The 27,229-nt window shown below is 39.1% G+C and overlaps 2 pseudogenes across 1 annotated transcript in view; both read right to left on the bottom strand.

Annotated features, from left to right (window-relative positions):
- The window catches only part of LOC691665 (similar to GTPase activating protein testicular GAP1), a 168,971-nt pseudogene that overhangs the window by 21,561 nt on the left and 120,181 nt on the right, over positions 1–27,229 (bottom strand). Inside the window, exons 14-24 of the transcript XR_010064786.1 lie at positions 21,184–21,237; positions 20,009–20,019; positions 17,414–17,595; positions 15,049–15,226; positions 14,474–14,635; positions 13,401–13,509; positions 12,828–12,867; positions 11,169–11,391; positions 8,807–8,946; positions 7,268–7,426; positions 637–746 (exon numbers count right to left, since the gene is read on the bottom strand). The product of XR_010064786.1 is annotated as a similar to GTPase activating protein testicular GAP1 (transcript). The remainder of the gene's footprint in view (positions 1–636; positions 747–7,267; positions 7,427–8,806; positions 8,947–11,168; positions 11,392–12,827; positions 12,868–13,400; positions 13,510–14,473; positions 14,636–15,048; positions 15,227–17,413; positions 17,596–20,008; positions 20,020–21,183; positions 21,238–27,229) is intronic.
- On the bottom strand, positions 753–7,050 carry Ralbp1-ps6 (ralA binding protein 1, pseudogene 6; annotated as a pseudogene).

The raw sequence follows: 27,229 nt of genomic DNA, 5'->3' as shown, positions 1-27,229 counted from the left end.
AAGCACACTAGTGACCCTACAAAATGCAATTATAAAAGCTTCGCTACAGCAAGACAGAGATGCAGGGATCCTGGGTTGCAATGGGAGCTCAAAGCTCTGGTTAAGTATGAAATCATTCTATGTATCACACAGAAAAAATGATTCAAAAAAGTCAAAGCTATACCTGATCTAGATTTCTCTAGGTAGTTATAGTTGAGAAAGAAGAATTCAGTAAGAGATTCCTGTTCTAATCAATGACATATATTGACCATGTGAAATATTCACAATACCATGGTAACAATTCTAGGATGCAAGTAACCCACAGGTATTATACACACTTACTTCTTTTAATTTGTCTCACACAGGAACTAAACCAATACTCTAAACTGACCTGAACATGAGGTGTTACATAGACTGTCTTCTAAATCATGACATTTATAAAGGAGAAGGCTCCAAGATAAGATTACAGACCTGGTTCAACACGCTAGCTTGAGAAATGGGAATGTTTAAAAAGTGACAATACATGTCTGACCTAAGGAAACCTCTTGGCATAGAACATCATTCCAGCTTGTAATCCTGTAAACACAAGCCTATGTACCTTACAAAAGCATTGCTTCTATATTGGTGCAGTTCTCCAAGTGTTTACTGTATCATTACCTTTGAATGGCATTAATTTTTCCAGCCAGAGTTCCTTCATCTGGGATGCTACGCCAATTTTCATAAAAATCCAAGGTTAGTAAGCTTCCATCGATGGTAATAATAAAATCCTTTTTTTTATTGAAAATAAAACAAAAATAGTAATGGTCAATGTACATTGTAGAAAGTACTTGAAAAACATTTTTGTTTAAAATTAGCAGTTTAATCGCTTCTCGGCCTTTTGGCTAAGATCAAGTGTAAAATTAGCAGTTTAGACCAGTGATTCTCAACTTGTGGGTCATAATCATTACGGGGTCACATATATTTTCCATATCAGATATTCCATCCATTTTTCTTTATAATCACATCAGGAGCAAACTTTGAATTATGAAGAGAAGCAAAATGAAGTAATGGTTGAGAGTCACAAAGCCATGAGACAATATATTAGTGTTACAGGATTAGGGAGGCTGAGAATCATTGGTTGAGAGTGTACTTCCCCAAAAGATTCCCCAACTGCCCTGGCTCCAGAATCTTGGCTCAAAAGTGGAACCTATATATGCAGCATCTTATTTTTTTTCTTCCCTAAGACTAGAATCAATGAAGCAGAGTCCTAGTTGCTATAGCAATGAAGTAAACCTACCGTCTGTTCAAATTGCCTCTCCTGGCTTCTAGACTACACCACTCCTTGCGATCATAGATCTCCACTCCACTTCCCAGCTCAAAGCTCTCTCTGCCTAAAGGAAACCAGCTCCTACATGGAATATCCAGACAGGAGCCTATCATAAGTGCCCTCTGAGAGGCTCCATCCAGCAGCTGACTGGAATAGGATATGAAGAGCCATAGCCAATCATTGGATTTTATGGATCAATCAGGGACTTGTAAGGAAGAAATGGGGGAAGGGTTCCACACCCTAAAGGAGATAGGAACTCCATAGGAAGAGCTACAGAATCAACTACTCAGGACCACTAGGGGCTACCAAACGCTGAATTACCATCTAAACAGCCTACAGAAGCTGTACCATGACCTACTGCACATTTATAGCAAAGGTAAAGCTTACTCTCCATGTGTGTCCCCCAATATGTGGATCAGGGCTATCTGCAAGCTCTTGACTTGAAACCCCTTCCCAACTGGCCTTAGGGGAGAAGATGGTCTAACCCTGAACAGAGTTGAGGTGCCAAGGTAGTAGGATAAACCAGGGGCCCATAACTGGCTCAGAGAAGGAAAAAGACTTTGTGAGGAGAGAATGGGGGGGAGGGAGGTTGTCAGCATAGGAGACATAAAATTAACAAATAAATAAATGTAAAATAATAATAATAATGTTTATAATAATGAAGATGATAGTAACTAATAAAATAAATGAACAAAACAAAGAAACAAAGACCATAGTCCTCTTCTTGGAAATAGGCAACTGTCAAAAAATGGCAGCACCAGAAATTACCTGATCCTAATTGTATAATTTGGTGAATGTGTAGAGTACACACAGAGTAAAGCTGTAATATACATGTAGACCTCTACTTACAGACCACCTGGAATAGTGATGAAGTTTCTTATATGTTTTCCAAGTGAGAACATCTCAGTTTCATATCTTTTTCTTAAAATTGGTAAATATTCAACAATATAAATTAAGTTGTAAGCATCAGTTTGTTTAAAGAACAGAAACTGTCTTTGTTCATAAAATACCACAAATAACTTTCATGTTGTACTAAGGATAGCAAATCATAAAATTGGAAGAATCCCAGGTGCTCTCATCCCTGTAAATTTCTTTGAATGCACATGGCTACCTTCAGTCACTGATCTTAACTTTCTCCCCATGATGTGGTCCTAAGTTTCTGGCAATTTTAACCAGACACACTTGGCAAGCTCAAGAGCCAAGGAGGAATCATTGGGTACCTTTGCCCAATGTTACTAAACATAGTTAATCGCAGAACATTGTTTTCTCTTGATGTCTGGGCCATAGGTCCAGAGTCTTCTGAGAGGTGAATTCAGATCAAGGCCCAAACAGAAATAAAACAAGGATATTTGCTGTAGAGTCACTGCAGCTCCCTGACAAATTAAGAGTGCTAGACTGGTTAAATGTAGCTTAGGTTAATTCTTGACTACTTGACATGGAATTAGAATGTCAATATCCGGCAAAAGTGAAAATGCTGGATTGTTTTTTGATTGACAAGGAAAACAATTTTGTTTATCTACTGGGCAGAGGGCAATATCAAACATTGACAGCCTATTGTGGGTCAGTGGTGGACTAGCCATTTTGAACTGTTATTTGTGAGGGATAATTTTTGGTAAATATTATTTAAGACATGAATTTTGTAAAACACACTTTTGTCACTATTACTACTTGTCCTGCTATTACTTTACAATATACAGCCCGAGGTGAATCAGTGGGAATATATGTAATGCCAAACTAAAGCCGATCTGTTATATGATTATTTTACCTTCCAACAGAAGCTGTTCACCTGTGTCTTTGGGATGAATCTTGTGACATTCTAATCTTTGTCAGACTTTTACCTGCCATGCATCTTATCAAGAGATCATGAGTCCATGGTTCCAGGAAAGAGAGATGGTATAACAAGCGCCCATTCTTCATTCCAATTAATATATCGTTAGGTGTCTATCTTATCCCTCAGGGACCAGTGTGAATATTCAGATAAAGTGAAATTGCTGGTTAGTTTTTTGATTGGGAATGAAAACAATTCCATGTAGGGAGGGCAATATCCAACATCGAACACCAATTCTTTTTTTTTTTTTTCTCAAATGGCTGATGAATTTATTTCCTTAATCAATAATGGTCCTGGCAAAAATTAGTTAACCAACACTGAGACATTTGCAATGAAATTTTAAAAACCCATGATACCTTGATAGAAATTAGAGTTTACACAAACAAAAAGAATTCTTCGATATTGCCAGCAAATATAGAATGAGTGTCGCACATCTGACAGGTGCAGCAATGCATTTATACATTTTCATTTGACACCTGACCACGTTTCCAGTCTCCATAACATCTTCTCTCCAGATTTAAAAAAATAGTATGCTGATTTCTATAACAAAGCTTATTTTTTTCATACAAAAATCAAATAATGGCCAACAAGTCACCACAGTGCAATAGGTAGAGGCTAATGAAAAATCACACAAAACAGGTGCTGAAATAAATACTAACTAGGAGTAGACTGGAGCCCTCCTGTGGGTTTGTTGCTCACTTTAGAGTGTGGGATCTGTCTTCAGAGCCACAGGGGACCTCCCTGGGGGCCACTCATCTGACAGTGAAATCCGGTTGCATAAGAGTCAGGCCTCCCAGACTGCTGGGAGCAGTTGTCTGGGTTAGAGGCAAACACCAGGTCGGGTCAATTACAGTTATGCTTTCCTTCCTTCCACTCAGTTCTGTCAGAGTCCTTAAGCAGCTTCTTGAGATGACATGGACAGGTGAAAGTTGTGCATGACAGCATCTACATGGCTTATCCTGGCAGAGGTGTGGGTATCCCAGCCCAAGCTAGCAACTGAAGTCACTGTGGAAGGTGACTTTCCTGGAAGGTCAGTGTGGAAAAGGACCCTGGTGTGAGAAGCGTCCTGTGCAACCTCAGGGCCACCTCTGAGAAGAGGCCCTTGCTGCTCCCTGGCATTGAGTGGGGGTGGCCTGCGCTGCCCAGGCTCTGGCAGGCTGCATGATAACCTCCGTCTGCAACCAAACTGGGTTATCCTGACTCACACTGACAGTCCCAAGCTGGAAAAGCAAAGTAGTACACACAGGGCAGGTACAGGGAATCCCAGCGAGAGCCTTTTTGGCCAGTCAGAGAATATGAGGCAGCTCCCCATTGAACAATCTGCACCAAAAGGTGTGGAAGGCACGAGCAAGAGTGGCCAGGGACCCTGCAGGGCTGGTGACACCACGAGCGTCCACAAGGCAGGCGCAGAAGTGACCTGGTTTGGTTCTCAGCCTTTGATAAGAAAGAGATCCTGATTCTACTGTGATTTAAACAACAACAACAGCAACAAAAGCAAAAAGTTTTTTGGTTTAAAAAGAAGCCACTCAAGGGTGAAAATAGTTATTTTTATCAAAGACAATTAATTTTCAAATAAGCTGACACTATCTGGAAATGCCTGTGTTCCCTGCAAGCCCTCCACCCCCGAGTGTCCACCGCTTCACCCTCCCAGGACCTGAGCCTGACACGGAGTCAGACGTGTGCAAGAGTGAGCGTCTCTGAGAGCCTTTACAGAACGCTGCCGGGCAGGACAGGCAGTGGACTCTCGCTTACACTATGATGCACAGGGCCGGGGCAGTTCAGATGCGTCTCCTTCGGGTCTTTGCTGGGCGAGGGTTTCACCTGCTCCTTGGCTGCTATCACCTCAAGGACACCTTCACAGGGCAGTGGGCCTGTGCCCCTCACCTCTCAGGCTCCTCCTCCTCCTCCTGGAGCTGTTGCTCAGACTTGGCTCGCTGCCTCTGGAGCAACTGGAGCTGCACTCAGAGCTCAACGATGGCCTCCCGTTCTTCACCGACCGCTTGGTTCAAGTGATTTATTGTTCTTTATTTCTAACTCTTCATTCTGCCTCTCTAAGTCTTCCAGAATGATCTGCAGCTCCTCCTCATCCTTGCTTTCTCACTCGCTGTCAGAAGAGTGCTTCTCTGTCTCGCTGCAGCCATGCTGGTGACTGGATCTCCGCAATCTCAGCTCGGAGGCAGTGGATCTTTTCTTTCTCCGAGGCGATCTGACTGCGCAGAAACTGCTCCATGGCCAGGACCTCCTCCTGCTCAGTCAGGATCTCATTCTCCTGGGCAGGGAGGATATTTTTGACCTCCTCATTTTCGTCCATTTCTTTCTTTTTTTTTTTTTTTTTGGTTCTTTTTTTTTTTTCCGGAGCTGGGGACCGAACCCAGGGCCTTGCGCTTCCTAGGTAAGCGCTCTACCACTGAGCTAAATCCCCAGCCCCATTTCTTCTTTGGCAACATCCTCATTCAAAAGGCTGGCTATCTCCTGGGAAATCTTGGTCTCACACTCTTGTCTTTTAGCTTCCCTCAGCTTTCTCTTGAGGGCAGTCAGAATCCTCTGTACTTCCCATAATCTTTCTTCTTTAGATGAGTCCTATATCCCGCGCTGCAGATCTCGATGTAAACAGTTCAAAAGGAACTCCTGTCTCCTGATCTCTTCCTTGATGCCTGTTTGGGTCTCTGGCAGTGTAGGCATTGTGGCCATGTTGGACCAAAGCAGAGGTCTTGTTACTTGCTTCAGGACTACGGTGCTAAAGAGCTCTTGCACGTGTGTGAAAAGCACATACAAGACCCGATTGCTGATCTGGACAGTTGGGCTCAGCACTAGAGAGATGTTCTGGACGTTCATCTTGGTTTCTATCGCCTTCGCAATGATGTGGTCCATGTGCAGAATGAGCCAGGAAAGCAGAAGATGGTTATACTCCGGCAGTTAGGGAACTCCTGCACTTTCTCCGTCTCTCGGAAGACAGCTGGCAGCCGGATGCCGTCATACATCATGGTCCTCTCTACTGCGTCAGCCAAGGGAACGCCGAAATGGGTCTGAGACTTGGGACGTCCGTCTGAGGCACCTCTGACTCCTGAGTTGGCTTCTTCTTTTTCTTCTTTTCCTTCCACTCTTTAACAACATTGGCTTCTGTCAAGACTTTACATTTCTTTTCTTTATGCTTTTCCTATTTGTGCTTTTCCTCTTTATACTTTTCTTCTTTGGGCTTTTCTTTGATTTTAAAATCCTTTTCCTTCTTTTTAGAGAAGCTGGGGTTTTTGAACACATGGATTCCCTTGGACCTCTTCATCTTGGAAGGACTTTCAGCTTCATCTCCAGAGCTGTCTTCCTAGAAGGCAGCTTAGCATTCAGTCCTTTTCTCCTTTTTCTTAAATTTTCCTTTTTCCTTTCCATGGTCTTTCTCATCATCTGACACAGTATCAGGAGGCTCGTGGAGGATGTCATGGGGAGGTGAAGGCTCACCTGTCTGGTACAATCCAGGAAATTTTGTAGGGCTGATCTCCTCAGAGCTGGGAGTCCAGGTCAGCCCCACGCCTTGCTTGGCCTGGCAGTGTTCACTAGGGCTGCTGGTGGGGGGCAGGAAGGAGCTGAAGCCCTGAGGAGGAAGGGAAGTGGTCTTCTGTTACCGATCCATTCCACCAGTGCCTGCAGCCGAGGGTCATCTGCTCTGATGAAGCCGCTGCCTCCTGTGCTGTCCCCCTGGCCGGATGCAGGAACCCCATTCCCACCCCGCCCAGCCTTTGCCTGTTTACTGTTTCTTGATCAGTGGTGGACTAGCCATTTTGAGCTGTTATTTCTGAAGGACATTTTTTGGTAAGTGTTATTGAAACATGTGTTTTGTGAAACACACTTTTACCACTATTGTAACTTGTTTCACTATTACTTCACATGGTATGGTCAGAGGTGAAATCAGTAGGAACTTTTTTAACACCAAACTAAAGCCCATCTGACATATGAGGATATTAACTTCCAACAGAAGCTCTTCACCAGTGTCTTTGTGATGAGTCTTTGAGGTTGTCAGACATTTAAATGTTATGCCTCTTATCAAGACGTCATGTGTCCATAGCTCCAGGAAACAGACATCGTCATGAATCTCAAGGACAGAAAGTACATATGCATCTCTAGAGGGATGTTAATGTTGGTGATGTAAAAATCTTCCTTACCTTTAAGACAGATGCTGTTATAAGCACATATTCTTCACTCCAGTCACTGTGTCGTTCACTGTCAAGCCTACACCTCAGGGACCAGTGTGATTCTTTAGGTAGAATTTCGAATATGTGATCTGATTCTGGTCCTTTCTCTGCAATTATGGATAACATATCCTGTGTGGGATAAGGATAGGCTTGTATTAATAGAGAGCCACATCTGAAGCACAAATATGTCTTTTATTGTGATCCTGAGCAAGGACAGTTTTGGGTGCACAGCAATAACTGAGAGGAATAAAGAAGTCATTGAACTTTTTTCTGTTTTAGCTTCCAAATACATTTTCTTCCCTAATCCATTTTTCCCCAATTTGTAACATCACAGTTTTGTTTGGACTCCTGTTCCCCAAAGCATTTTGGTGAATGGTCCTTTATTACTTTCTGTTTTCTTCTATGAATATCTTTCTCAAGCATGGCATTCTAAGTAAATATTGGGATATTTCCCTTCTAGAGATCAAATCAGTATTTTACTTCCTGTCTCTCCTGGCCTCTATTATGTATCCTAAGTTTTTTATTTTTATAAATATTATTTCCCTACTTCTAAGACTTTAATTTCCTTTTCTCTGACTTCTTTTTTTTTCTTTTTTCTTTTGTCCAGAGCTGGGAACTGAACCTAGGGCCTTGCACTTGCTAGGCAAGCCCTCTACCACTGAGCTAAATCCCCAACCCTTTCTGTGACTTCTTATTTTTAACTATGTCTAAAGATGCTGTCACATTTAAGAACCCAAGTATTTGTCAATTATTCTTCCATAATTTTATTCTGTAAAAAATGACCACCACACACAGATTTATTCCACATTTTCTCTATTTTCAATTGATTACATGATTAAAAACATGGTTACCAGAAAATTCTGCTCTAAAATACCTAAGAAATGGGCAGGAATGCTCATGTGTCTGACAAGATAAATTGGTTCACACAAAGCATAAATTCCTAGCTCAGCTATAGTGCTAAAATAGATGTGGACAGTAAATATATATTTCCAAAGAAGTTTAGTAAGTAGCTTAAAATAGATTAAGCCATATTAGGCAGCATTTAAATCTAGTCCACTATAATGAAAGATGTTACTATATAGCAAAAAAATAATGTGTACATCTAATTCATTGATAAAGTAAAGTAAAAGTCTATAGATATTAATTATAAAAGATTGATAAATCTCAGAGGCAATGCTATTAAGGGATCGACTCCAGAATAATATGGAGTCATAAAGAAGCTGGAGGACTTTACAGTCGGGGTTATCAGCGGTGTACTTCCCTAGACCCATTTCCTCCAAGAAGCTGGTGGGTTAGGATCTTTGATACAATCAGGGTAAAATGTGGGAATACTATTTCTTTTTATTTTGTATTTTTGATTTCTTTCAATTACATGACTCAAACTTCAGTGCAAATTATTTCTATTTTACAATGATCTTACCTTCATGTATAGGTTATCTAAACATTAATCTGTTTGATTAAATAATTCCTTAGAACGAAGGTGCTGTAGAAACCCAAAATGATACTCACAAGTTTTGGAGTAGGCAACTTTTTGTCTTCTAAAAGACCCGAAAGAGATTTGCCAAACAAACATTTCTGTTTTGCTTGTCGTGGATTAATAGATGTTACTCTTGGGTTAGTATATACATTGCCTTTGTGTTTTTGTGAATCTAAGAAAGAAGGGAAATCTTTGCTGTAACTGAACTCATTTAGTCCTCATTTAGCCCTAGGATACATGCCCTTTTCCTTTTACACCTGCATGCCTTATGCAATATCACAAACACACAGAAAATAACTAATTAATATCATAACATTTATAATGATCTTGCTTCAAAAGGCACTCGATATATAGTTCTATATGGCCCATTCTTCATGTATAAAGAGTAAGTTATTGTGTTTGCCTTGAAAGCTATGCTTATAGGTATTAGAATCAAACAGTCATATAATACCAATCTTTTCATCCTATTGTTTGACTTTCTGACTGCCGTGGACAACAGTAAAGTACCAGCAGTATCTGTACTTCACAACACAATTTGCCTAACTGCCCTTTTGTTATATTCCTTGGCTTTCTCCACTGATCTGTGAGCTCAAATCTGAGATCGTAGTGTCTATGTCAACCATATGGCTTTATTATGCTATATTTATAGATTTTCGTAAGAGACTAGGATGGTGGCACATGCCTTTATTTCTAGATCTCAGGAAGCAGAGCCAAGAGGATCTCTGTAAATTTGATTTCAGTTTGGTTCACTGATCATGACAGCTAGAGGTGTTACATAGAGAAGATCCAATTTGCTATTAAGTTGCTATTTTCTTTCTTATATAAATCTATGAGATTCCAACTCACACTAGTAGGAATGGCTAAGAACAAAAACTCAGATGACAGCAAATGCTGGCGAGGATGTGGAGAAAGAGGAACACTCCTCCATTGTTGGTGGGATTGCAGACAGGTACAACCATTCTGGAAATCGGTCTGGAGGTTCCTCAGAAAATTGGACATTTAACTACCTAAGGACCCAGTTATACCTCTCTTAGGCATATATCAAAAAGATGCTCCAACATACAACAAAGAAACATGCTCCACTATGTTCATAGCAGCCTTATTTATAGTAGCCAGAAGCTGGAAAGAACCCAGATGCCCTTCAACAGAGGAATGGATACAGAAAATGTGGTACATCTATACAATGGAATATTACTCAGCTGTCAAAAACAATGACTTTATCAAATTCATAGGCAAATGGAGGGAACTGGGAAATATCATCATGAGTGAGGTAACACAATCACAGAAAAACACACATGGTATGAACACATTGATAAGTGACTATTAGCCCAAATGCTTGAATTACCCTAGATACACAGAACACATGAAACTCAAGATGGATGACCAAAATGCAAATGCTTCACTCCTTCTTTAAAAGGGGAACAAGAATACTCTTGGCAGGGAATAGAGAGACAAAGATTAAAACAGACACAGAAGGAACACCCATTCAGACCCTGCCCCACATGTGGCCCATACATATACAGCCACCCAATTAGACAAGATGGATGAAGCAAAGAAGTGCATGCCGACAGGAGCTGGATGTAGATCTCTCCTGAGAGACACAGCCAGAATACAGCAAATACAGAGGCGAATGCCAGCAGCAAACCACTGACCTGAGAATAGGACCCCCGTTGAAGGAATCAGAGAAAGAACTGGAAGAGCTTGAAGGGGCTCGAGACCCCTTATGAACAACAATGTCAAGCAACCAGAGCTTCCAGGGACTAAGCCACTACCTAAAGACTATACATGGACTGACCCTGGACTCTGACCTCATAGGTAGCAATGAGTATCCTAGTAAGATCACCAGTGGAAGGGGAAGCCCTTGTTCCTGCTAAGACTGAACCCCCAGTGAACATGATTGTTGGGGGGAGGGCGGCAATGGGGAGAGGATGGGGAGGGGAACACCCATATAGAAGGGGAGTGGGAGGGGTTAGGGAGATGTTGGCCCGGAATCCGGGAAAGGGAATAACATCCGAAATGTAAATAAGAAACACTCAAGTTAATAAAATAAAAAGAAATGTAAATAAGAATTACTCAAATTAATAAAGATGGACAAAATGTTAAGAATCAATATATCATAGTAAATATCATTTCTTTACATATTCTTAATTTCTTAATCTCATTTCTGTGTTTAAACCTCTAGCATAAACTCAGGACCAGTGGAAAGAGGTACTAAAATTTGGAAGCAAATACTAACAATAGGATAATATCTATAATGCACAGGTGAAATTTTCCCTCTCATGGTAAATCCTTCATTACTGTTTGTTATAAATCATATTTTCAGTGCTCAATGATTTAACTTTAAGTTCTGGGAGTAGAACAACAACAGCTCATAGGGAAGAGAAGCAGCTGGACTTTTCGGCAGTGTAATATAGCCAGTAGTGCATGTCCTCCCAATGGGGCAGCTGCTGAGTCCATGTTCGGTTTCCTTAATGTTTCCAATATTTGTTGCATTATTCTGGGAACATGAGGACTTTCCTCCAGGAGGATGATATAGTGATATTCCATGCCGCACTGCAGCCAAGTCCTCTCCAAAAACTTTTGGAGAATTTTCGATCATAAATTCTACTAGAGAAATCTATGAAAAAACAGGCCAAACACAGAGGGTCTCTGTCTTTTGCATGGTTGCAAAATCACATTTTACTTCTTAGTCATGGAGGCTAAAAATATGCCGTTCAAAATTCTGAGAAAAATTTAGCTGTTAGAAATAGGGGCAGGCTTTTGTCAGAAATTTAAAAGATTGTGAGATCAGATGTTCAAGTGTGATCATCACAGTGCAATGTTACATAAGAGAATGATTTCCAGTTTTTACATTGTGATGGCCAGTATGTGATACATACTGTACACTGAAATAGCTTTGGTTACATTTTATAATATATGTGTGAGCCTGATTTTAAGGATGCTTATAGAAAGGCAGAGCTAAGGAGGGAAGATGGCCTCTGAATGTGGGTATCATCCTATTGAAAGTTCACATGGGCTTTCTAAAAAGTAAGAGACAGGCAAACCCATCTGAGCAGTGAAATTCATGTGTCTCAGTTCAGTGCAATGGTAACAGCTGCATCAATATATCACTGTAGGTGGCATTTCTTCACATATTTAGTTAATTACTTAATCTTAATACAGTGATGACTCAGTGCAGATGCAATGGTAACATCTTGATTTTATGATTCATTATATTGGGAGGTATTTGAAATAAGATCTACTGGGAGGAAATGGGATAATTATGTATCTTCAATGGCAGGTACTTTGGAACCCTGTCTTCTCCTGATCTTTGATTCTTCTACACAATATGAGGATTATTACTGTTTCTCAGTTGAGTTGTTTTACAGTATGTTCCTTACAGGTCCAAGGACAATTGGTCAATTAATAATGGATCAGAAACTCAAATACTTAGAGTAAAAATAACCATTTGATCACTGTACTGCATAAGGTTTGGTAGTTTATTATAGTACTTGAAAGATGGCTAACATAGAAAAGTATACACAATAATTTCTCTAAACCAATCATAACCAGCATCCTGAGGCCAATGGTATTTTACTCACATTAATCAGGAATTCTTAAGGATTATATCTGATAAAAAAATCCAAATTGCATTGCCATTTTTTGTTGTGGAAACCACCTTGAAAACAAGTAGAATTTCACACATTCTACACTGAATATGTCAGAATTAAGTCTTGATTGCTGAACCCAGTACCTAGGATTTTTTTTTTGTATCATTTCACAGCATTTGTTCTCTATGGGTTAGTGTAAGGATATTCTAAATGACAAAGACAAAAGACTGAGTCACGGAGCTCAAATACCCATTTATATTTTACTTAAAATGCACCAATGATTCCTTCCCTCCAGAAGAACACCTTTAAAGTGTACTTACTTTACAAAATGAAACAAAACAAAAACCAAAACAATCATCAACAACAACAACAACAAAATAACCAAGATTCTCATGGTAATCCTGTTTTCCTGTCTCATTGTAAAGGCTTATCAATGCTAGGCATAAAGTTCTTATCTAATTACCCTTTTGCCAATATCATTTGTCACTCCATTATTGCAGGAGCTGGGCACAAATAAGAGACATGGGGCTAACCCAACAGATAGGTGGTAAGAAGACATTTCATTAACAGAAGTTACTTTTAATTTCATATAATATACAAAAAAGTTGCCTCAGAAGAGCTGCATTTTCAGGTGGCATTTTATCTAAAAGACTGAACACAGAGACAGTTATTTTAAAACAAGTATACTCAATTTGTAAATATGAAGGAAGGGAACGGAGTAATCATATCGTATGCAGGATGCACTGTAAATAAAATGAAAGAGTTTGTACTCAAATTATTGTTTAAAATATTTACCCAATTCAGAAAAAAGACAAATCTAATTGGAATATGAAAGTAAGATTATAAGCCTGGGCTACTGTATTTCCCACTGTAACTCATACTCTTTTAAAAGTGTCTTCCCTGTTTGTGAACAATTGAAAGCTTTTGCTGTCTGTCAGTGTTCTTAGTAAATGTTTCTGTGATATATAATCTCTAATGTGTGTAAGCAAATGTTACTTCTATTTTGTTGAGGTTGTTCACAGTTTCCAACAATTACCTCTGCACTGCAGCTAATTTCTCTTCATATTGACCGTTTCGGGTACAGCAATCCACTCATCATATTGTTTTGAAGTCATTAGACTTCCCTTGAGGTTTTGGAGGAAGTCCTTATAAAGAGAGGAAAAATATTTTGTGGAAAAAATTAAACATGGAAATTATTCAAAGTACATTCACCTGTAAATTTCAGTTTAGTTCCAACTTTCTTCACAGTTCCCCAAATTTCCCCTAGTTAGAACGTTCCATGATATGTGGGCCCAGTAAGTTTCATCTATTTAAGCTAGAGACCAAAGAGTAAATTTTCAGATTTACTTGGACTATAGAAAAATCTTTCCTTAGCTCAGCATGCCTCTAGCAGACAGCTGAGCAAACTAGCACATATAAGTGATTAATATACAGTTCGAATACTATTTTTAAATGATAGAAACATACAATTATGGTACCCACAATAAAGACAACCATAGGAAGTTATTATCGGATTTCTCAGGAGCAGAAAGCCACGTCTGGTACTGGAAGCATGGAGGCACACGTGGTCATAGTTCTTAGAGAATGCCCTGCCCCTATTTCACTAAACAAGTGTAACTCCAAACTCTATTATAAATATTTAACTTAATGTTCATAGATAATATACCCTTACCCATCAAAAAAGGTTCTCTTTGAAATGGATGGAGACAATTACTGAAAACCACAGCTAGTCAAGGTACAAAGAACAAACTATCCTGTGACTCTGAGTGCCAGTTTATATATATACATAATAACTCCTGAACTGTTGGCTCTGAGCATAGGTTGAGACAGACAGAAAAATTGTACACCAGAGGATAGGGACATTTGCTTTGAGATTTGGTCTCCTAGAAATGAGGGGAGGGTTCACTTTTGATAGTTCCACAATCACATTGCTTAAACAATTTCTGAACAAAACATCATCCATGTTATTAACACTAACAGAGGAGACTTTGAGCATATTAGATTTCTCTCATACATATCTACTGTCACTCAGGGGAATGGAAAAAGAAGACAACTACTCTCATAGACTCAGAGGAATCCTGAGGTGGATAATGGAAGGACATTCCCTACCTTAAAGATCCACGCCACTACATTAACTGATTGCTTGTTTATATCCACCTCCTCTTCCGAATCCAATTTGTCCTTTACTGTTTGGCACAAAGTTGTACTCGGAGGTTCTAAAAAGACACCCGTGGTTGTGAGCCCATTCTTTTTTAGTAGATACAGCATGTCCTGAGAAGAAGATAGAGAAATACCTGTCAGGCTTCACACACCACAGACTACTATTTGTTCCTTGAGAACCAGACCAATGGTGTGCACAGGTGCAGTGCACGTGCTGGCATGGACACAGATGACCTCACGCTGGTTTTGTGCCTCAATCTTTTGTTGTACACTTCCCACCCTAATATTATCCATTAAGGATCAGGCAACATTTCTTTATATCAGATTTTCCAAAATAGTTAAGGGATTAAATCCAACTTTTCCAATAGATGGTTTCTGAATAGCCCTCTCTCATCTTCCTACTGGAAAGCCAATGATTTGAGAAACAATTCTTGCTCCACATGGTGGTAGAAGTGAAGGGGTCAGGTATTTAAGAAGCAGGATTTTGTCTTAGGATAGCCAGAGAAACACCATATGAGACATACCAGAATTGCTGCAGGCAGGATGCCATCCTGACAAATGGAACTGAGTTCTCTTCCAAACAGTTTTCTTCCCTTTTTAAATGGTGGGGTGGTGCATACTTGGTCCTGTGGGGCACAGAGCCCTTGTCCAACTGCGATGTTATAGAAGTTCTTTGTTTCTTAAAAGTTTTTTCCTTCATATCTGAGCAGGAGTTGAGATCATTACATGGGATAGTATAATTTATAAAGATCTTTTACAAAAACCAAATTTCAATTGCAAAATGTCCCTATTATAATGGGTTAATCATCCTGTTGTGCTTATGTAGCCTTCTTCTCATATGCCTTACACTGTTATTAATCTTAGTGATGTCTCTAAGACATGGTCTTGTGTTCTGTAGTGGGAATTCTCACAACATTATGATGTCTAACTCCATGAAATCATGAAATACTAGATACATTGGTTGAACGAGCTCCCTGTACTATGTATAGGCTGTTGCTTCAATAATTACATCCATTTTCATAGCCACCCTTACTTTTATTCTCATTTAAAAATTTTCTATTTTTTCAAATGTCATAGTGAAGCTCTTTTCATCCTTACTTTTCTTGTTCAGCATTTTGAAGAACCATTGTTAAGTTTATTTCAGCAGCAGCATGTCCCCTTCATGAGAAAATATACATGACTATACACTAAAGTGTCAGTTCAGAGCTGAAATTAAGTTTCTTTTTCGCTTCTGAGTTTTCTTTTAGAATACTGGACTATAATACAATTTTAAACATGTTACTTAAAACAAATAAATTAAAAGTAAACAAATGAGTCATATAACACAATATAAAATAGTCTTCTTCACTGAAAAACATATTGTCTGCCTGGCTATCTAATGCAAAATTATGAGGGCTGAAATCACAAGTAATATTAGATAAATGAACAAAGATGTTTGAGTGTGTGTGTGTGTGTGTGTGTGCGTGTGTGTGCATGTGTGTGCGTGTGTGTGTGTGTGTGTGTGTGTGTTTTTATATATATGTATACCAAAACACGTATCAAAATTTTTGATTCGGAATTGTTTCTGTCTAAAGAAAATGCAGGGACAAAAACTGGAGCAGAGACTGAAGGAAAGGCCATCCAGAGATTGCCTCAACAATCTATCCCATCCATAGACACCAAAACATGACAGTGTTGATGATGAAATGATATGCTTGCAGACAGGAACCTGACAGGGTTGTCCTCTGAGAGGGTCTACCAGCTTCTGACTGAGACAGATGCAGATACTCTCAGCCAACCACATGATTGAGTACTGGGACCCCAATGAAAAAGTTAGGGGAAGAAATGAAGGAGGAGAGAGGGATAGCAACCCCATAGGAAGAACAATAATATTAATTAACTTGACCCCTCAGAGCTCTCAGGGTCTTAGCCAACAACCCAAGAACATACATTGCCAGTCTGCAGTCCCTGCTACATACGTAAGAGATGGCTGTCTTGTCTAGCCTCAGTGGGAGCGGATGTTCTTGTTGCTGTGGAGGCTTGATGCCCCAAAGAAGCAGGATGCTAGAGGGGTAAGGTGGGAGTAGGTAGGTTGGTGGGGGAGCACCCTCTCTGAGGCAAAGGGGAAGAGGGATGTGGTGGGGTATTCTTGGTAGGGGGACCAGGAATGGGATATTTCAAATGTAAATAAAAGTAATAAAAATAAAAAAGCAAAGTTTAAAAGAAATCAGGGGTATAAGTGGGAGGTTTTCAAGACAGGAGAATAAGGAGAAATAATGATAGTATTCTATCATTTGAAAAAATAATTAAAAAGCCCCAGTCTATCACTGTTAGGGCCATTTCGAATCTAGATATAGGTCTAAAAGATATTTGTTGTATGATTTGAAATGAGATTAGAGACTGGGCTACAAGCCTAAGGTGATTTCTAGTCAAGCCTGCCACAGATTATCTGCAATACCATAAATCTTGTTTTTCTATGTACATTTCATTGCAATAGATTGTCAAAATATAGTTCATGAGTAATTTTTGCTCTAATCACAAAACCACTTAATGGGAACATATCGTGATCCATGTCTTAGACGTGCTTATTCTAATGGGACAAAAATGTGTGTACACAGTGTTTTGACATGCCAGTTTATGGCAAATATCTGCCTGGGAAAAATGAAATGTTCTCCCTATACCCAAGATTAGTCTTTACATCGGAACTTAGAGTTCTCTTAATATGGACCTGAAACATACTGCTTTAGTGTGGTTTGTTTTTTTTCTAGTGTGGTTTGTGTTTGTTTGTTTGTTTGTTTCTTTTTACAGTGTCCCTTTCCTAAGCAAGAAAATTATAGAATGCTACAATATTTTATGACAAATTAAAATGGGAACTAAGAAAAGCCACCTGAAGGAAGATGGCAGACTCACTCTTTTGCTGCTGGCTTCTTGCTGAGTTTCTGGGCTTCAAGATGAATTTCCCATGTACATCAGCGTTTAGATATTTCATGATTACCCCAGGTAGGGAAGGAAAAGCTGTAAAATTTCTTAAGTCCCGTGAACTGAAGTTCTTTTGAATATTTATCATTCTAAAGTCATGCGGACACTCATGCCTTATGAGAAAAAAATCATGAATTGTAACTACTGTAACTGAATATAGGCAACCCTTCTGATACAATTTAGAATGCTTTGCTGCATTTCTTCTCCTTGTCCTCCTCCTCCCACTCCACCTCTTTCTCCTCCTCCTCCTCCTCCTCCTCCTCCTCCTCCCCCTCCCCCTTCCCTTTCTCTGCCCCTCCCCTCCTCCTCCTCCTCCTTCTCCTTTTTCAGGATAATGTAGACTGTACATACTAGAACATTAGATCCCTTACAGGGATACTATAATAAATTAAGCTGAGAACTCTAAAAATAATGAGGAGAAAATTTTCAGTGTATCACTTTGTTTAGAGAATATAGACCAAGAATGCACTGTGTAGGGGGACTTTTGCTGTATTCTTCTCTAACCCTTTTAAGACAGGCCTGTTGGATTATTAATACCAATAATATTTTTACATCATAAGAATCCTATTTCACCAGGGTTGGGGATTTAGCTCAGTGGTAAAGTGCTTGCCTAGCAAGCACAAGGCCCTGGGTTCGGTCCCCAGCTCCAAAAAAAAAGAAAAAAAAAATCCTACTTCACTCCTCTAGCTTCATATTAAGCAATTTAAATATTTCACATTGCATACATAAAATAAAATATGAGCACTAATTGTCTTCACAAAGATAATTGTGATATCCTATACTAGCAACTTAAAAGCACAATGAAAAACCCAGATCAAAAATAAGAAAATACACTAAAGAGAAGCAGACAACAGGAAATAATATTAAGTCTGAAATCAATTAGAAACAGAATCCATAAAACCAAGATCCTGTTCTTTGAGAAAATCAACAAGACACATAAACCTAAACTAACTAAAAGTCTCAGAAATAGTATGCAAATTAAGAAAATCAGAAATGAAATGGAAATTGAAGAAATTAAAAAAAATCATCAGGTTTTACTACAAAAACTAACTTGACAAAGCTTGAAAATCTATATGAAATGAATGATTTTCTAGAGAGATACCACATACCAAAGTTAAATCAAGATCAGATAAACTAATCAATCCCATAACCCCTAAGGAACTAGAAGAATTCATTAAAAACAACCAACAACAATAACAGTAACAAAAAGACTAGGGCATGATGCATAATTCAGTGCATAATTCTATCAGACTTTCAAATAAGAGCTAATACTAAAACTCCTTAAACTATTCTCAAAAGAGAAACAGAACTACAGAACTTGCTGTGAGATTGTAGAAAAACGGGAATGCTGGTGGGATGGCAAACTACCACCACCACTCTGGAAATCAATTTGGCTGTTCCTCAGCAAACAGGAAATAGTTGTACCTGAAGACGCTGATACACTGGTCCTGGGCATATAGCCAAAAGATGTTCCACAGTACCACAAAGACGCAAGTCCACTATGTTAATAGCAGCCTTATTTGTAATAAGCAACCCTGATGTTCTTCAACCAAAGAATGGGTACAGAAAATATGGTTTATTTACACAACAGAATACTATTCAGCTACTAAAAACAAAGGACATCGTGAAATTTGCAGGCAATTGCATGGATCTAGAAAGTATTCTGAGTGAGCTAACCCAGACTCCAAAGGACATGAATAGTATATATTCATTAATCAGTGACACTACACAAAATATACAGAATATCCATGACACTAAAAGTTAAACCATAAGGAAAGCCTAAGTAAGGATGCTTCAATCCCACTTAGCAAAGGGAAGTAAATAAACATGGGAGGCAGAGGGAAGGAGAGATATGTGTGAGAGTGGAATGGGAAGAGAACAGGTCAGGATCAGGTATGGGAGAGACATGAGAGAGGACAAGGGACCCAAGAGAATGAATGGAAATATACAGCTCTCGGAGTTGGTGGGAACCTCTAGAATATCCCAGAGTCATGGGGTAGGGGTGCTCCCAAGAGTCAAGGTAGGAGTGAACGTGATTGTTGGGGGTAGGGCAGCAATGGGGGGAGGATGGGGAGGGGAACATCCATAAAGAAGGGGAGGGGGAGGGATTAGGGGGATGTTTGCCTGGAAACCGGGAAAGGGAATAACATCCGAAATGTAAATAAGATATACTCAAGTTAATAAAAAAAAATTAAACCCCCCCCCAAAAAAAAGAGTCAAGGTAGGAAATTTTGCCCAAACACAAAATCACACAGATGTAAAATTTGAAGGGACCACCTTTTTAAATCAGACAGGACACCTGTGGATGGATAGGGACACTAACACACCTACAAAACTTTCAACCTCAAATTGCTCCTGTCTAAAAGAAATTCAGGACAAAAACGGAATAGAGTCTGAAGCAGTGACCAGTCAGTGACAGGCTCAACTTGGGATCCATCCCATTATTAGGCACCAATCCCAAATATTATTACTGATGCAATGTTGTACTTGCAGCCAGTAGCCTAGCATGGCTGTCCTCTGAGAGGCCCTGCAAGCAGCTGACTAAAACAGATATAGATATTACATCTAACCATTGGACTGAGGTCAACAAGCCCTATGGAAAAGTTGGGAGAATTAAAAGAACTGGAAGGATTGGAAACATCATAGAAAGACCAGCAATATCAACCTGGACCCCTGGGAGCTATCAGAGACTGAGTCACCAACTAAAGAGCATACATGGGATGTTCAGAGGCCACAGGCACCTATGTACGAGAATGTTTTCTTATCTGGCATTAGTGGGAGAGCGTGCCCTTAAATCTGCAGAGACTTACGTCACTGGTATGAAGGTCAACTTTATGGGTTAGAACTTCAAATTTTCAGTAGCTTTTAAAAGATCAGCTTTGCAAGAATACTTGGTGATCTCAAATTTTATTTCTTATTCAAACTTTTCTGATAATTTTATTACTATTATTTATTTGGTAATAATCTGGTGAGAAATAAAAGAAGGCAACAAACAGTATAGCTGTAATTAAGTCAGATTGTCTCCAGAAATCAGAATATGATTTCATATTCAGTTGCAGAATTATTGGTCATAGGAGATATGAACTGAATATTTTACATGGATTCGGAGAAAGGGCTATATTTCTAATATTCATTACAAAACAATCTACATAATTTGGAATAAATAAAAAACTGAAGATTTTACATTTTAGATTTAAACTTGTTTCTCTGTGTAACTCATTCACTCACATATATACCTGATCACCATGTTAGACTTGGTGTCTGTGCAGGTCAGATGTGGGAATTAGAACCCCTGAAACTGGAGTTATAGATGGTTGTGAGCTACCATGTGAGTGATGGAATCCCTTGAGATATATAGCTAGGAAGAGTTTCTGTAATGATCACCAAATGACTTTTTTAAATGGTTTTCTCCAGAAACAATATGTCTAGAGTTTTGTTTTGTTTGCCTTATCAGGAAAATTCTGTTTCTGAAACAGAAAGCACAGAAAAATTCCTCTCATTCTAAGGCTGTTGCTTATGAGGTAATAAATTGTTTCTGAATGTTATATTACTAATTAATTATGATTTAAATAAATGAAATTATACTTAAGTCATTTTGCTTTAGTGTTTTTTCAAGTTTAAGACTAAATAATGAAAATAGTGAGGATTCACCAAACTCAGCTCGTCCCTCCTTAGATTTCCCTGTTATTACCCTAGAGTACTCTTGGAGCTTTCCCAGGGCCAGTATAGAACCACAGTTGGTAATCTTCAATGTTCTAGGAGGCAAAAAGAACCAACCATCACAAATAAACTGACATCAGAGTCTTGAAGAGTCTAGCAATTTCCTTTACTTACCATTTCTAGCTCTTTAGCAGGGAAATTATTTAAACCAGTATTAATGATATTTCTTCTGACCACAGGTTTGAGTAAACAGGACTGATTTCAGGAGAAAATCTATGGGTACTTGCCTTTCCTCTTGGAGGGAACCTTGATCTACTGATCCACAATAAAATAAGAAGTTGCATTCAGCCATTACCATTAACCAAGACAAATAGTATTATGAAATTTCTTACATCTGTGCAGACTGTGTGTGGCATATTGAATTTCGACTTAACATGAGCACAGAACCTAGTGTCCACAGAGGCATATACTCATGGTGGCTATGATGAGTTTAGCAAAGTTAACATTCAAAAGATATGATAACTTCGACAACAGTGAACACAAGAGTCAAAAACAGAGAGTCTTTGAGGGTGCCTAGAAGTAAAAACAGCCTTTGGCTTTCATTCAGAGATGTCCAGTCTGTGGAGATGAAGGACATGTGTCTATCCTGGAAAATAGGCCTGATGCTGAAAAGAAGTTCTAGAACATAATTACTGCACACAGTGTTATGGATCCATTTGAAATGATCATCTAAATAGAACATTCTGTTGAAATATTGAGCACCCTCCAGGAGTGGCTCTAACTGGAATTATTATTAATTTTATTTTCTTGTAGACTCCTATTGAAAACCAATGTCATTGTCCCATAGAGTTTTTCAGTGTTAAACTAGCAGACAAAAAGCACTCAAGCAGACACCCCACCAAATACCCATTTACACCCAAACATACATGGAGAGGTGATAATGAAACAGAAAGAGAAAGAGAGTGAGAGAGAGAGGCAGACAGAGGTAGGGGCATAAAGTTAGAGAGGCAGACTGACATGTGGATTCTCATTGTACAAACTCACAGAAAGCGATAGACAGGGATGCATAAACACAGAGAAACACACACACACAGTTACAAAGAGATACACATGCACATTTAAAAATAGAAAGACAATATATACACAGATATGTATGCAGAAAAGACAGAAATGTAGACTCATTCATTAAAGATTTATTAAAAGTTAAAAGTAAATACACTAGAACATGTACACTTACACATCCACACAAGAGAAATAAAAACAAGAAGAAATGGGAAAGACTACAGAATTACATACCAAATAGGCAGTATAGTCTAATTTAAAAAAAAAGAAAGAAAGAAATATATTCCCTCTAACATTGGCATCCTTTAAATTAGTTGTCAGCATATGACAAATTAATCACAATTTATTACAGTGGATATGTATTATCTAGTGAAACTACACATACAACTCAAACCATTGGGCTATGACTTTCATTTCACATAAAACTAGACGCGAATTCGAGAAAAACTGTCACTCAAAGGACTATTATTATGTCTTCAATAACTTCTGATTAAAAAGGAGCCATTTGGTTTTAGCAGGATTCCCAAACCCGCGGATCCCTGCCCGCAGCAGCTCGCTGCCCCCAAACCCCGTGGGAGAGAGACCTCACAGCCTGGACAGGTGGGCACTCCTGAGACTGCAGAGCAGAAGAGACCACCAACATTGCTCACCCCTGCCCACATCCCTGGCCCAAGAGGAAATTGTATAAGGCCTCTGGGTTCCCTTGGATAAGGGCACAACAACAGCAGGTCCCCTGCATTTGAGACACCGCAGGAACCTGAAGGGACCGACCAGATAAACAGTTCTCTGCACTCAAATCCCGTGGGAGGGAGAGCTAAACCTTCAGAGAGGCAGACATGCCTGGGAAACCAGAAGAGATTACACTCTGCCCACATTACTGATTGCAGAGGAAAACACCAAGCGCCATCTGGAACCCTGGTGCACGGAAGCTACCAGAAAGGGCAGAGCAGATCTTCCTGGTTGCTGCCCCCACGGAGAGCTCATAAGCAACACCCCACGAGCAAACTTGAGCCTCGGTACCACAGGTAAGACAAAAATTCCTACTCCAAGCTACCTGACTAGTGAACTCAGGACACAGGCCCACAGGAACAGCTGAAGACCTGTAGATAGGAAAAAACTACACGCCCGAAAGCAGAACACTCTGTCCCCATAACTGGCTGAAAGAAAACAGGAAAACTGGTCTACAGCACTCCTGACACACAGGCTTACAGGACAGTATAGCCACTGTCAGAAATAGAAGAAGAAAGTAACACTAGAGATAATCTGATGGCGAGAGGCAAATGCAGGAATCCAAACAACAGAAACCAAGACTACATGGCATCATGAGAGCCCAATTCTCCCACCAAAGCAAACATGGAATATCCAAACACACCTGAAAAGCAAGATCTAGTTTCAAAATCATATTTGATCATGATGCTGGAGGACTTCAAGAAAGACGTGAAGAACTCCCTTAGAGAAACACAGGAAAACGTAAATAAACAAGTAGAAGCCTACAGAGAGGAATCACAAAAATCCCTGAAAGAATTCCAGGAAAACACAATCAAACAGTTGAAGGAATTAAAAATGGAAATAGAAGCAATCAAGAAAGAACACATGGACACAACCCTGGATATAGAAAACCAAAAGAAGCTTGTAGATACAAGCTTCACCAACAGAATACAAGAGATAGAAGAGAGAATCTCAAGAGCAGAAGATTCCATAGAAATCATCGACTCAACTGTCACAGATAATGTAAAGCGGAAAAAGCTACTGGTCCAAAACATACAGGAAATCCAGGACTCAATGAGAAGATCAAAGCTAAGGATAATACGTATAGGACAGAGTGAAGACTCCCAGCTCAAAGGACCAGTAAATATCTTCAACAAAATCATAGAAGAAAACTTCCCTAACCTAAAGAAAAGGATACCCATAAGCTACAAGAAGCCTACAGAACTCCAAATAGATTGGACCAGAAAAGAAACTCCTCCTTGACATAATAGTCAAAACACCAAATGCACAAAATAAAGAAAGAATATTAAAAGCAGTAAGGGAAAAAGGTCAAGTAACATATAAAGGCAGACCTATCAGAATCACACCAGACTTTTCGCCAGAGACTATGAAAGCCAGAAGATCCTGGACAGATGTCATACAGACCCTAAGAGAACACAAATGCCAGCCCAGGTTACTGTATCCTGCTAAAGTCTCAATTAACATAGATGGAGAAACCAAGATATCCCATGACAAAACCAAATTTACACAATATCTTTCAACAAATCCAGCACTACAAAGGATAATAAATGGCAAAGCCCAACATAAGGAGTCAAGCTACACCCTAGAAGAAGCAAGAAACTAATCGTCTTGGCAACAAAACAAAGAGAAGAAAAGCACACAAACATAACCTCACATCCAAATATCAATGTAACAGGAAGCAATAATCACTATTCCTTAATATCTCTCAACATCAATGGCCTCAACTCCCCAATAAAAAGATATAGATTAACAAACTGGATACGCAACGAGGACCCTGCATTCTGCTGCCTACAGGAAACACACCTCAGAGACAAAGACAGACACTACATCAGAGTGAAAGGCTGGAAAACAACTTTCCAAGCAAATGGTCAGAAGAAGCAAGCTGGAGTAGCCATTCTAATATCAAATAAAATCAATTTCCAACTAAAAGTCATCAAAAAAGATAAGGAAGGACACTTCATATTCATCAAAGTTCACCAAGATGAACTCTCAATCCTAAATATTTATGCCCCAAATACAAGGGCACCTACATACATAAAAGAAACATTACTACAGCTCAAAACACACAATGCACCTCACACGATAATAGGAGATTTCAACACCCCACTCTCATCAATGGACAGATCATGGAAACAGAAATTAAACAGAGACATAGACAGACTAAGAGAATTCATGAACCAAATGGACTTAACAGATATTTACAGAACATTCTATCCTAAAGCAAAAGGATATACCTTCTTCTCAGCTCCTCATCGTACTTTCTCCAAAATTGACCATTTAATTGGTAAAAAACGGGCCTCAACAGGTACAGAAAGATAGAAATAATCCCATGCGTGTTATAGACCACAACGGCCTAAAGCTGGTCTTCAATAACAATAAGGGAAGAACGCCCACATATATGTGGAAGTTGAACAATGCTCTGCTCAACGATAACCTGGTCAAGGAAGAAATAAAGAAAGAAATTAAAAACTTTTTAGAATTTAATGAAAATGAAGGTACAACATACCCAAACTTATGGGACACAATGAAAGCTGTGCTAAGAGGAAAACTCATACCTCTGAGTGCCTGCAGAAAGAAACAGGAAAGAGCATATGTCAGCAGCTTGACAGCACACCTAAAAGCTCTAGAACAAAAAGAAGCAAATACACCCTGGAGGAGTAGAAGGCAGGAAATAATCAAACTCAGAGCTGAAATCAACCAAGTAGAAAAAAAAGGACCATAGAAAAAAATCAACAGAACCAAAAGTTGGTTCTTTGAGAAATTCAACAAGATAGATAAACCCTTAGCCAGACTAACGAGAGGACACAGAGAGTGCGTCCAAATTAACAAAATAAGAAATGAAAAGGGAGACATAACTACAGAATCAGAGGAAATTCAAAAAATCATCAGATCTTACTATAAAAGCCTATATTCAACAAAACTTGAAAATCTGCAGGAAATGGACAGTTTCCTAGACAGATACCAGGTACAGAAGTTAAATCAGGAACATATAAACCAGTTAAACAACCCCATAACTCCTAAGGAAATAGAAGCAGTCATTAAAGGTCTCCCAACCAAAAAGAGCCCAGGTCCAGATGGGTTTTGTGCAGAATTCTATCAGACCTTCATAGAAGACCTCATACCAATAATATCCAAACTATTCCACAAAATTGAAACAGATGGAGCACTACCGAATTCCTTCTATGAAGCCACAATTACTCTTATACCTAAGCCACCCAAAGACCCAACAAAGAAAGAGAACTTCAGACCAATTTCCCTTATAAATATCGACGCAAAAATACTCAATAAAATTTTGGCAAACCGAATCCAAGAGCACATCAAAACAATCACCCTGCATGATCAAGTAGGCTTCATCTCAGGCATGCAGGGATGGTTTAATATACGGAAAACCATCAACGTGATCCATTATATAAACAAACCGAAAGAACAAAACCACATGATCATTTCATTAGATGCTGAGAAAGCATTTGACAAAATTCAACACCCCTTCATGATAAAAGTCCTGGAAAGAATAGGAATTCAAGGCCCATACCTAAACATAGTAAAAGCCATATATAGCAAACCAGTTGCTAACATTAAACTAAAAGGAGAGAAACTTGAAGCAATCCCACTAAAATCAGGGACTAGACAAGGCTGCCTACTCTCTCCCTACTTATTCAATATAGTTCTTGAAGTTCTAGTCAGAGCAATCAGACAACAAAAGGAGGTCAAGGGTATACAGATCGGAAAAGAAGAAGTCAAAATATCACTATTTGCAGATGATATGATAGTATATTTAAGTGATCCCAAAGTTCCAACAGAGAACTACTAAGCTGATAAACAACTTCAGCAAAGTGGCTGGGTATAAAATTAACTCAAATAAATCAGTAGCCTTCCTCTACACAAAAGAGAAACAAACCGAGAAAGAAATTAGGGAAACGACAACCTTCATAATAGACCCAAATAATATAAAGTACCTCGGTGTGACTTTAACCAAGCAAGTAAAAGATCTGTACAATAAGAACTCCAAGCCTCTGAAGAAAGAAATTGAGGAAGACCTCAGAAGATTGAAAGATCTCCCATGCTCATGGATTAGCAGGATTAATATAGTAAAAATGGCCATTTTACCAAAAGCGATCTACAGATTCAATGCAATCCCCATCAAAATACCAATCCATTTCTTCAAAGAGTTACACAGAACAATTTGCAAATTCATCTGGAATAACAAAAAACCCAGGATAGCTAAAGCTATCCTCAACAATAAAAGGACTTCAGGGGGAATCACTATCCCTGAACTCAAGCAGTATTACAAAGCAA

The sequence above is a fragment of the Rattus norvegicus genome, chromosome 3, assembly GCF_036323735.1.
Source record: "Rattus norvegicus strain BN/NHsdMcwi chromosome 3, GRCr8, whole genome shotgun sequence".
In the NCBI taxonomy this organism is placed as follows: domain Eukaryota; kingdom Metazoa; phylum Chordata; class Mammalia; order Rodentia; family Muridae; genus Rattus; species Rattus norvegicus.
The sequence above is the reverse complement of the archived record's forward strand: the minus strand, read 5'-3'. Positions and strand labels throughout refer to the sequence as shown.